Source organism: Elaeis guineensis, chromosome 5 (genome assembly GCF_000442705.2).
Source record: "Elaeis guineensis isolate ETL-2024a chromosome 5, EG11, whole genome shotgun sequence".
In the NCBI taxonomy this organism is placed as follows: domain Eukaryota; kingdom Viridiplantae; phylum Streptophyta; class Magnoliopsida; order Arecales; family Arecaceae; genus Elaeis; species Elaeis guineensis.
Genome location: NC_025997.2, coordinates 44021748 through 44034713, shown reverse-complemented (window position 1 = coordinate 44034713; position 12966 = coordinate 44021748). Strand labels below are relative to the sequence as shown.

At 38.7% G+C, this 12966-nt stretch overlaps 1 protein-coding gene across 9 annotated transcripts in view; it reads right to left on the bottom strand.

Moving 5' to 3' along the window:
• LOC105033375 (CSC1-like protein At3g54510) overlaps positions 1-12966 on the bottom strand; it is a 161963-nt gene that overhangs the window by 76994 nt on the left and 72003 nt on the right. The window lies entirely within an intron of this gene.

Sequence of the window (12966 nt, the reverse complement as noted above, 5' to 3'; positions counted from 1 at the left end):
TTCAAATTTTGAGTAGGTAGCGGTACAAAGACCCTTGATCCAAAATTTTAAATATATATTTATTTACATTATATTACAACTATATCATCCTAAAATTAAAGAAAAAATATATTAAATATGCATTAACTCGAATTCTCTTCCATCGATCGCTGTCCAGACCCCGATTCGTAGCATGATGGTCCAAATCACTCTCTATATCGGGCCATCTCCTCCAATCGATACTGTCACGCCTCCGACCCGAGATTGTGAATCGAGGGTCGCGGCAACCGCCGCATACTTATAAAGAACTCTCTCCATAAGCATGCAAGGCATCTCATCACGATATCAATGCATGACAGCGGAATAAATTCAAATAATTATTATTCAACTTTGATTCAAGTAATTTAAATCAAATGTCTTACATCCAATAAAATTTTACTAAAAATAAAACAATAGGTCTAAGTTCAATGAAGTTGACAATGCTAATCTCGTCTCTAAAAGCTCTGTCCCAATATTTCTTTCCATGCTCGAAATTAATTATCTGAATCTGAAAAATAGAAAGAAAGGTAATGAGCTAGACAGCCCAGTAAGTAACAAGTATCTCTACCAGATATTTCAGATATTATATAATTTTCAAGAACAATGCTGCAAAAATATATTTCATGTTGATTTAATACAAATCCAATATTTTCAATTATTCACATATAATATAATCATAAATCCGATTTGATTCAAAAACACTCATAACTCAACAGCCTTGACTATGACCAATGTTTAACTCCCATTAGTGGGGTCCACAGAATACCAGCGCACAATCCCCACTGGCAGGGTCCACAAACACCAGCGCACAACCCCCACTGGCAGGGTCCACAAACACCAGCGCACAACCCCCACTGGCAGGATCCACTGAGTACCAACGTATAATCTCCATTGGCGGGGCCCACAGAAACATAGTTAGGCTGAGAGCATAAATCCGATCCGTATCAAAACACTTAGTATCATAATATATCATAATTTTTCACTGAACATGTGCATAATTGACATACCATAACAATTCAAAAGCACTTTTCTTTCAAAACATAATTTCATAAATCATGCATAATTTCAGAGAATAATTATTTATTTTCTGAATTAATATGAAATATCTCGAGAAGATGATTCATTACTTACCTTTCATGGAGCACTGGATGAATGGATCGACTAACTTCTAGGAGATTCTTCAGTGCCTATTATCCAAAATTATATTTTTACATTAATTTTAATTCAAAATTCAATCTAAACAGATCCCAAATCAAAACCTCACTTAAAATCACTTCCCTAAACTCGATCAAAATCATCAAATGAAACCTTCCACTACGCTAATCCTAGAGGAATAACTTTAGAGAGAGGAATCCATCAAGAGAAAAAAAATTCTAGAGAGAGAAAATAGAGAGAGAAAGTTCAATTTCAGAGAGAGAAAGTAAGGGTTCAGACTAAAAGAAGAGAGAGAAGAGAGAGAAACTCTCTCTCTCATTCATTTTTTTTATTTTATTTTATTATTTATTTATTTATTTATTTATTTTTCTTTTCTCTTCTTTTTTTTTTCTTTTCTTTTCTCTTTTCTCTTTTCTCTTTTTTCTTCTTTTTCTTCATTTTTTTCTTCTTTTTCTTCTTTTTCTTTTTTTTTTCTTCTTTTTCTTTTCTTTTCTTTTTTTTCTTCTTTTTCTTCTTCTCTCGGGCTCCTTCCAGGCCGAACAGGGGACGGCAGTCCCCTCCTTGTGCCGGGCCGTTCAGGCCGCGGCCGCCGCGCGGAGGCCGGCGGCAGAGGGGGGCCACTCCCCCGGTTACGGAGGAGCATGGCCGGCGGTCGATTGCGATCGCCAGCGTCGGAAAATCCAAGGGAAAAGAGACCGAAACAGAGGTCTCTTTTCCGACCAAAAATCGGCGACTCCCGTCGCCGGCAGCCGCGCACAAATGCACGGGAGGAAGGGGAAAGAAGAGAGGAAGAGGAGGAAAACTCACCTTGACCTCCGGTGACCTCGTCGGTGAGCAGTCACAGCGAGAACAAGGCAGTGTCCGCAGCTCTAATTCGAGAAAATCGAAGAGAAAGAGAGGGGAAGAGGGCCGATGATCGGCTTCAAGGGAAAGGGAAGGTCTTTTTATAGAGGACCCTAGGACTCCGAGAGGTCCTAGGATTCTCGTTTCATCCGGATCTCGCCAGAGAAGAAGACTCCTATCGAGAGTCTTCTTCCCGATTTGTTTCCTCTGTTTTTTTTTTTTTTTCCTGGGCTTGGGTCTTGCTGGATTGAGCTTGGGTTTTGGGCTATAACAGATACTGATCAGCCAAGCTCGTCTGAATGACAGCCTCAATTTGTGCCTCATCATCTGGAGCAGAAACCTCTTCTGACTCTCTAGAGTGATAAGGTGGCTCTGCAGCTCGACAGTCTACTTTGGTCCCTTTCTGCTTTGCCCTTTCTTTTGCTGCTTTCGAATCAGCAAAGTATTTTTTCATCAATTATCGGACCTCTTGCAGATATTTTCGACACATGGATACATCAGGATAACCACTAGCCAGGTGCTGCTTCAATCTAGTCACTTTTTCTTTGAACTGTGTTGCACCATTTGCATCTCCAATGATGTCGAGTCGAGAGCATCTCGTCATGATCCCAACCAATATCACGCTCTAAATCTTTCTTCTTACTCATTTCTGTAGGTATAACAAAACATGACAATTTAATAATTATTAAAAAAATATTACATATAAAGTAAAAATTCATGAATTTAGAAAAATATGTTGTGCTTCAAATAATATTTTTGAATTAACTGTAATATAACACTAATTTTACATATTTTTTATTTGATAATATTTTATACTATTTAAATATTTATAAAAATATTTTTAATTCCAAAAATTTCAAAAAAATCCCAAGTTAGATTCAAATATTTTAATTGCTTGAATCATTCTAAACATTATTCTTAATTTCAAAAAAAACTCTAATTTTTTATTTTTTATTTATTTTTTAATAACTTTTGTATAAATAAATATATGTTAAAAAATATATAATTAATTAAAGTCAATGAACGTTATGCTCTAAATTTTTTCTTATAAATATCTGCAAGTATAACAAAACACGAGAGTTTAATGATAATTAAAAATTATATATAAATTTAAAACAATTTTAATAATAATTTTAAAACTTATAAATTCAAAACAAATATGTCATATGCTTCAAATAATATATTAACTAAATTATAACACTATTTTTACATATTTTTTATTTTATAATATTTTTTATTATTTAAATAATTATAAAAATATTTTTTAATTTCAAATATTTCAAAAAAAAATTTGAGGTTAGATCTCAGTAGCTTGAATCATTCTAAACATGATTCTAAAACTGATTTTTTTATTTTTTTAAATTTATTTTTTAATATTTTTTTATGAATAAATATATATAAATATTTAAAAAAAAAATTAATAAAAATTAATAATTTTAGTGTCATCATGTAGATCTTCTAAAGATCTATCACATATAATTAAATCATACCAAAATCATAAAATTTTGGCATGATTTTCTTTTATTTTCATACTTCCTCGTTCTTATCCTATTTTCACACAGACCTTCATGTTCCACCCAATCCGATCCTTGAAGATCTTATTCACAAGGCACTGATAGATACCTACATTTTTTAGACCGAAGGGCATAACCTTGTAACAGAAGAGACCTCGATCAGTAATGAAAGCTATTTTCTCCTCATCTTCGATTGCCATCCGGATTTGATTGTATCCCAAAAAGGCATCCATGAAGGTGAGGAGTTCATATCCCAAAGTGGCGTCCACCAGCTGATCAATAGGAGGTAAGGGGTAGCTGTCCTTCGGATACACCTTGTTAAGGTCGGTAAAGTCGATGCAAATCCACCACTTGCCATTTATCTTCTTCACCAAGACCACATTCGCGATTCAACTTGGATATGTTACCTCCTAGACGAAGCTAGTAGCAAGTAACTTGTCCATCTCTTCGGCTATTGCTTTCTATTGTTCGGGCACGAAGCTTCTTTTCTTTTGCTTAATGGGCCGATGGTTCGGGTTAATGCTCAGCCGATGCACCATTACCTCCGGATCGATGCCTGGCATATCAGCTAGGGTCCAGATGAACACGTCTATATTTTTCTGCAAAAAGGAGACGTTTTTGGTTTACCTGATTGAGTTTCGATCCGATGTGGACAATGTGCTCCTTGTTGCCGTCATTCAGTAGGATCATCTCCAGATCCTCCACCGGCTCTCCTCGCTCTTTGGATAGCTCATCCCAAGTGTCCAATCCGTCCACTAGATAAGCTTTAGAGGATCTCAAGCCACAGAGTGCGATGGTGTAGCACTGCCACACCAGGGCCTGGTCTCTACGGACTTCGGCAACTCCGAACTCTATTGGAAACTTCATCTTCAGATGGTAAGTAAAAACCACTGCTCGAAGAGTGTTGAGTCCTAGGCATCCTAGGATGGCATTGTAGGCCGACGGTGCCCGAAACCACTAAGAAGTCAGCTTGGGCTTCAGATCGCCAGGGGGGTTGTCCGACCACTATAAGGAGAGTTATGACTCCTTCGACAGGCACCGCGTCTCCAATAAATCCCATAAGAGGGGAGTCCAATTGCCCTAGACGATCAAGGGATATATCCATTTGGGAGAAAGCATCATCAAATAATACATCTACTGAACTTTCATTATCAATCAAAATACGACATACATCATAGTTTGCGATATTTAAAGATACAACTACTACATCATTATGCTGGAACTGAACTCCTTAAGCATCTTCTTCAATAAAGGGCTAAAGGCGATGGATTCTTCAGTTCTCTGATTCTTGGTTGGTTCGGAAAATTCCTTCGCTCAGCTTCAATGTCCTCCGGTTATTGTATTTATTACTCTGGCGGGAGGTCGATCTCTGGAAGGCTCTCGTTGTCGCTGCTCTGGCGGGTGGGACAACCTCCATCGTTCTTCGGACTGCTCTTATCGACGCCTGATGATCCGATCCAGGCACCCACGCCGAATAAGCTCCATAATTTCATCCCAAAGCTGGAGACAGTCTTTGGTGTCATAGCCATGGTTGCAGTGATAAAGATAATACTTATTAGGATTTCGGCCATCAGGATGGGACTACAACCTCCCTGCTTAAGAGATCCGATCCCTGATTTCCATTAACACTTGGGTTCAGGTGGCGTTCGATGGCATGTAGTTTGTGAATCTCTTAGGCGGAGACATGTCGCTTTCTGAAGGAATTCTTTTGTCAAGGGTTCCATAGGGGAGTTTGGGACCTTCGATGTCTAGGTGCAGAGTGAGAGGGCTGCCAATCGCTCAATGGAGACTTCATCTCCTCTTCTTTCTTCTCTCCGACAGCTACATCTGTCGGTGGCTCATTTTCAAATGCTTCATCAGCGCACGCGTATTTCTTCACTCAAGCCAATATATCGGCGAAGTCGCGAGGGTAGGTCTTCTCCAAAGAGTACCGAAAACCATTCTTTAGAAGTCCGCCCTTCAGGGCAGTTATGGCGACCGATTGATCCAGGTTGCAAACCTCCAGTATAGATGCATTGAAGCGACTGAGGTAAGATCGGATGGACTCTCCCTCCTATTTGATGTTGACCACAGAGTCTGATCCTCTCCACTGCCTTCTGCTGCTGACAAAATGACCCACTTACAAATGACTCATTTGGTAAAATGAATGGACCGTCCATGACTTCAGACTTAGAGTATCAATGTCGAACCATGCCCTTTAAAGTAAACGGAAAGGCTCGACAGAGTGCAGCATCGATAGCCCTATGGAAAAGCATCAGGGCTTTGAAACTTTTCAGGTGGTCCAACGGATCGATAATCCGATGGTAGCTCTCCAACTGTGGCAGTATGAAGTTATTGGGGAGCAGCTCTTGCATGAGCCGAGCATTGAAGGGTGGATCGATGTGGAATCCGTCATCTCGCATCGGAGCTTAATTGCGAAGCACCTCGAGCTGCTCATTCATCTTTTGAAGTTTGCAGTTGATATCCACATCTTGGACAATGCAGTCCTCCAAATGCCATGAAGGAGATCGCCAGCTAGGAGTCAAGTCCTGCCTAAAGCAGGGACTCGGAGACCCCTGCCTTCGCTGCTCTGGGCTTTGAGTTCAGCTATGGCAAGTCTATCTCCCTCGCTCAGGGTCCGGGGGGGACCTGTGGTCGCTCCTCCAGTGGTGGTGCAGATTGTTGTACTAGGTTGGCTGGCTGTGGATCCGCTACCGGTGCGACGTTGGTCAATTGTGCTATTGCTGCCGCCGTCGATGCTGCATTGATCTGCTGTGCAGGCATCGCTGCTGTAGATGCAACATGGAGTTGTTGCATTGCCTGGACAGTGGTGGTCAGGTTCTGCATCTGCTGAAACAGTAGGTTGAACTACTCCGCGCTGACGGCCATCACCAGGGGTGGAGCAGATAAAAGAGCCTCTTGGGGTTGCACCTGGGCCTGTTGATTGGCCGTGTTCTCTGCTGCTGGGAGGTGGCAGTGGCAGCTAATCATTGGGAAGACATTCTGTGTGGGGCCATGATCTTGGTCTCTTGCTCCTCGAAATCGAATCAGGATCCTCTAGCACCAATCTGTTGTCGCTGAAATCCAAGACTCGGTCAAAGTGGTGGCACAGTCCTTCGGGGAAGTGACCTGCAAGGTAAGTCCTGACTGAAGTTGGCTTCGACAAAGATGCTCTGACACCCAAGTAAAATCTCAGAAAAATAGTGTTAGAGAGATTATGTGCGCGTACCTTAGGGGTCCTCTATAGGCGATTTTTGTAGGCGAGGGCTAGAGCCATTTTAGACAGACATTGTCTGGCCGATTTGGGCATAATATGACAAGATTTTTATCCGAGTTTGTTGGGGTCAGGCGGTTATCCCTGCCTAATCTGTTTCTGAGCCAGCTGGGGTGCCGCAGGCACTATTGAATTTGAAATAAGGATGCTGGTAGGATCGAACTGGCTTCATTTGTGGAGGCTTCGGCGTGATCTGATGAAGATGGGTGCTAAAAGGAGGGAGTGGCTGGAGTCAACTGCACTGTGGGATGAGGATCGACATGGGCCCAAGTATAACTATAGCTGAAGTCAGAGATTGGCTGGACCTTGGTGTTCCACTTAAGAAGATCGTCAGGAGTCAAGGATTGTCGGGGTCCGAAGCTAAGATTGAGAGGTCCCGGGTTATGTACTAGATGACTTCTTTCAAACAGCCCTTTCATAGATCGGGAGAGACTTCTACCTCCAGGATCGGATACCTCCATCTCTAACTGTGCTGTGGCATCGATCCTTCATGCTTTATCACGTGCCTTCCCACTGATTCATGTCTTCGATTCGATAACAAATTACCTCCCAACAAGTATGATTTCATAAAATATGTTATCTACACAATCTCACTGAAATCATTAATTTTGATTAAGTATATAATTTTTTAAATTTAAAATATATATTTGAAATAAAAAATTATTTTTAAAAAATATAAAATTAAAAAATTTAATTGTTAAATTAAAATATCATTTAGGGGTTTGCAAGCTATTTTTGATGTAAATTTGGTATCCATTTATCGAAATTTTGATGCATCATGTATTCATATGCATAGTGGGTTAGACTTAAATTGGAATGAAATTAAAAAATAAGTAACATTTCATACATGTCCACTATTTTAGAAAAATATATATAGCATATGTGGTAGGATTCTACAAGGATCTAAGATCAAATTAATTTTTTATAATTCTTAATTTAAAAATATTTAAAAATATAAAATTAATTCAAAAAAATAGAAAATAAGATATTGAAATTTTACTATTTTTATATAATTACTGAACTATTATGATTGTTCAACCTTCAAGAATGGATCCATGAGAAAGGAGTCAGAGTGTGATATTGGTTAAGACCACGAGTAAATGCTCTCAAGTCGGCATCCTTGGAAATGCAACTGATGCAACACAGTTCAAAAAGAGAGGGATAACTAAGTTGAAGCAAAAAAATCTCTTAATTAGTGATCATAAGCGATCGGGTGAGGTTGGAGCTTGGAGTCTCGAATTCCCTACCTGCTGATGAAGAAGCAATGCAGCAGAAAGAGACTGAGGTTGGTCCAGGCTAATACCAAAATAGCTCACATGCTTTAGGATGCAAGCACACCCAGCAAGAAAGGTCCAGGGAGTTTCACTCATTGAAGGATATACAACACTTGACTAGCAATTATCCTAATGTAGCTATATGCCGAAAGTACCTACAAGAGGTCTGTCGATTGATGAAGAAGTACCTCACTAATTCCAAAGCAATGAAAGAAAGGACTTCAAAGAAGGCAGAGGTGGACTATTGAGACACCTTCCTACCACTCCAAGAAGTTAGAGAAAGTGTCCACTCTAGATGATGAGGCACAGATCTGGCTACCATTAATATGAACTTGGAAGATCAGTAGCAGCTTAAGGAGTTAGCCACGCATAGGACTCAGGTTAGACCGTTAGTTTATAAGTCAGGGTCGGACTCTACGAGCATTACATGAGAGAGTTTAGGAGGACCTCCACAATTAGCCCATTGGCAGAGGCACAAGCCCTATTGCTTCTATGTTGGGAGCTTTTGGCAGTAGGAAAAAGTCTACTAGAGATATTCCAATTGGAGCCACTATCCATGACTTAGATCCATACGTCTTCCCCAGCAAAGATTCCAAGCAAGAAAGAGTTGATAGTATGTTAAAGGACAAGAAGAAGGATATGTGGTAAGCTATTATATCCCGATTTCACTTCAGCTATAATCCAGCACATATGACAGGCAACATATACTGTCACTCCACCATTGCATCTATATAGACTGTCAGTTTAGATGTAGATCCTCTAGAACTAAAGGACATTTATAATAAGCTTCTTGACAACAATAAAGAGCTACGGAAATGGATTGTGCCATATTAGAATAAGTGACCGATGTATGGACTTACAGTAATGTGTGATGGTTGGACTGGTCTTATTAGATAGAGCATCATCAACTTTTTGACATATTGTGATGGAAAAAATATTTTTTCTGAAGGTCATTGATGCCTTAGATCAGGTGCATGATACCATGCATATTCTCAGATTGATGGAGGAGATGATCAATCATGTTGGAGAGCAAAATATTGTGCAGGTTATTGCCAAGAATGAACCATAGGACAGGACTGCAAGAGAGATCCTGATGTAGTGGTGACCACATATATTCTAAACACCATATGCTGCACATTGTATCGATCTGACGTTGATGGACATTGGAAATCTTAGTAGGGTGCAAAACAGTAGACTCAACATAGAGTATTACTAAATTCATTTACAATCACACATGGATTTTGTCATTGATGTGGTGGCATATACGGGAAGACATATTGAGTCCAAGTGTCATATAATTCACTACGAATTATATAGCACCCAATAGCTTTATTGACAAGAAAGTATACCTACATCAAATATTTGTCAGTCCCAAGTAGCAAGATAGTAGATATGCTAGGGTAGGCATTGAGGGGAGCAATGTGGAAAACTTAGTGATGAGACAAACATTCTGACAGTGGGCCGAGAATATAGTGAAGGCTATCAAGCCTTTATATGAGGTGCTTCCGACCGTGGATAACAAAAGATACTCCCAGATAGACTTCTTGTATCACATGATGGAAAGGATAAAGGGCCATATTAGGTTGGCAGATTGAAAACATGTCCATGAGTACATCCAAATCATTGAGCATTGGTGAGACTATCAGAAGGATAGAAACTTGCATCTAGCAAGCAACAAGTTAAGAATGCTCTGAAAATTTGATTGCTCTTGTATTTGTACAAATACACAAATAATTTTGAAATTTATTTGTAATTTACTATTTGAACCCGAGGATCTAGTACATGGTACCTAGGATAGATATGGATGATGAGCTTCTGATGTCTCTACAAAATGTGATATACAAAATGAAGTCCGATCTAGAAATCATAGAATGTGCATAAAAGTACGGTTGAGTGATTTTTGTTAACTTATCCGTATCTTTAACCAATAACACACTGTAACAAATATATTTTTTACAAACAAAAATATTTAGGGAGGGCATTGATAGCTTTGGAACCAATGTGGCAGTCATAAGCAAAAAATAAATAAATAAATCCAGATAGATTATATATAAATGACAACTCTTATTTGACATTACATAATTACTAATAAGTTTCATACGATATAATTTTATTTTTAATTTTGTTCTAATCTTAATGCTTTTGCAGCTAAATAGTAGGTCCATTTTGGATTGGCGACAAGAATTTTGAAGTGACTTGCCATCCGGATCCTCCCCCAAATGGTCTCTTTCAGTCACTAAGCACCATTGGTCAACCTTCGCCCTTATCTATAGCAAGTAGAGGAACCGTCTGACACAAAAACACCTCAACGACCTTGTATGTATTCACTATAATTTGAGGTCGGAGCTTGATGAACCAAGATCGCCCCCACGACCAGCTAGTTTCATAGCTAGCAATGTTAGATCGGATGCTGAGCAATGGATAACTAACAATATTCCACGTAGGCTTCCAAATGATTAGCCACAGGAGACTTCCTCATAAGGCACAAGAGAGGGCAGGCAGCTGCTCAACATAAAGATAAAGAAAAAGGCAAGATAGTTGTAGCCTGGATGGAGAGAGTGGAATAATTAGTTGACCCAATTCACTCAGATTCAGAGACTAAGCAGAGCAGTGATGGTAGTTCTTCTGATGGTAATGGATCTGATAGTCTGGGATGGAATAGAGGATAAAAGACCATTGTTTATAAGACAGCTACGAGGTCATTTTCGATTCACTGATGAGTCCCAGTTTACGCATGCCATATAGGATAGAGATCATGGTGTACGAGCTAGTAGAGCCTATGAGGATACAATTATATATAATTGACGGGCTCCACGAGGTCATTCAGGATATCATGCAGCTACAAATGACCTCGCACGTGGAGTTGGATCCATAGACGTATCAGATTCTTTATCATATTCTAAATCCTTTATCATATTCTAGATCCTTTTGTCCACAGCCATAGATAGCTTATGATCGATATGGATATGGGTATGGTATGTCTGAGATATCATCTTCTAATGGCTACTACCTTATGTAGCTCGGATCATTTTATGGATCAGATTTTATCGCCGAAATATTTGGATGGATCCCTCCACAGCTGTACCATCAGTCTGAGGACATCTTTCAAAGCCAGAGCTTCAGCAAGAGATCTGAGACAAGCTATAATCTAGCATGCATATCTTATCGGATGAGCATAGAGGACTACAATGTTGCAAGGTTAGAAGGATGAGCTGATATTTCTCCAAAGTACGTAAATGATTCAAATATTTATAAATGATATTAGCGCTCTACGAGATTCTAAATCTTGATATGTATTGGTTATTTATTATTTATATTTTTTAATTGATTTGAGTATTTTAAGATTCAATAATATCTAATCTTTGTAAGACTATCCCTAGGTTGAAACTTGTAATGTTGTTCCCCTCTGACATAACATCATATCAGATTCAGATCTGCATCACACACTTAATCACAGGTATACTAGAGTGATACAAACATCAATATAGGATTAAAATTATTCAAGAAATCATGAAAATTTGATGAGATAACTTAGAAATAAAGAAAAAAAGAAAACAAAAAAACCAAAAAAAAAATGGCATGCTCCATTGTACCGAGTGTAGGTACTGGTCCGCGACCAGGGCGGGTACTGGTACCGGTTTGACCTTCCTTGCCAAGTGTATTTACACTTAAGACCTTTCATTTTAATTTTAAATTCTTCTGACATTGATAACATCATCTACTCTTATACGACCTTCCTCAGTGGTTGCATCCATTTATGTTATACCTTTGCTTTGCATGTAGACTGCTAATGCTAGATGAGGAAAAGATGGTTGCCTCATCTGGAATGTGGAAAAAAAGGAGGGAGTTGATAGCTAGGTCACTCTATGGAAGAAGAAATCCCAGCGGATTTTTTTGCATACACAACCTTCCAAAAACCATCAATTTTGCATGTATACACCTATTAATTTTCAATTTGTGTGATTTTTGAAAAGTAGGACAGCAGAAACCCACTTGAAAATCTTCTAGAGTAGGACTCTAACCTAGGCCATTGGTACCAACCCCAATGAGTCAATGACTATACCAACTTTACTGGTTGGCATTAATACCCTTTCAAATATGCTTTTTTTGCATATATTCCTCCTATCCTCAAATAACTGTTTCGAGTCTTTTGACAATGTTAAAATTAGCCTTTTTCTGACAAAAATGGCATTAATATCCTTTAGCAAAGGTTTCAATGAAGAGTCTATGGCAAACTTACTGGGTTGGTGACTCCCATTTCTACTCGAAGGCTTCTACAAACATTGTCTGCAACAAACAAAATAATAACATACTTTTTTCTTTGCTAGCTCTGCTCTTTTCCTTAGTAGCTACGCTTATCAGTGAAATGCAAAATCACAATTTCCATATATGCCCTCATTACACAAACGCATGCACATAGGCACACACCCTTAAGGACGCATGTGCAATTACATCATAAGCTTATAGGGCTAGTCAAGCAGATGGTAAAAAAAATTAAAACTATATAAACTCCATTGCCATTTCAAACTGTTCTGAAAACATACCTTAACCACCAAACTTTATCTTGGCTATGCGAATTGGTTAAGAATCAACTATCAAAGTATGGTCCACCAAGGGGAAGTTTTGTGATCAGCTCCCAACTTGAATCAATTCATTGTTTCGATTATAAGGAGTTCTGTGCATAATATGTTGCTAGCACATCATTTAGAAGATTATTTTTCCATTTTTCAATTGTGAACTGATTTTATAGATTCATCAGTAACTTAGGATTGAAAGTTAAATTTAAAATTTGAAAGTCAGAACGTATGAAGGATTCTAGATGTACTGCTTAGCACTCAAGTCTTAACACAAACTTATATGATGCCTTAAGATAAATGCATAACTACAATCTTTATTCAAGATAACATCA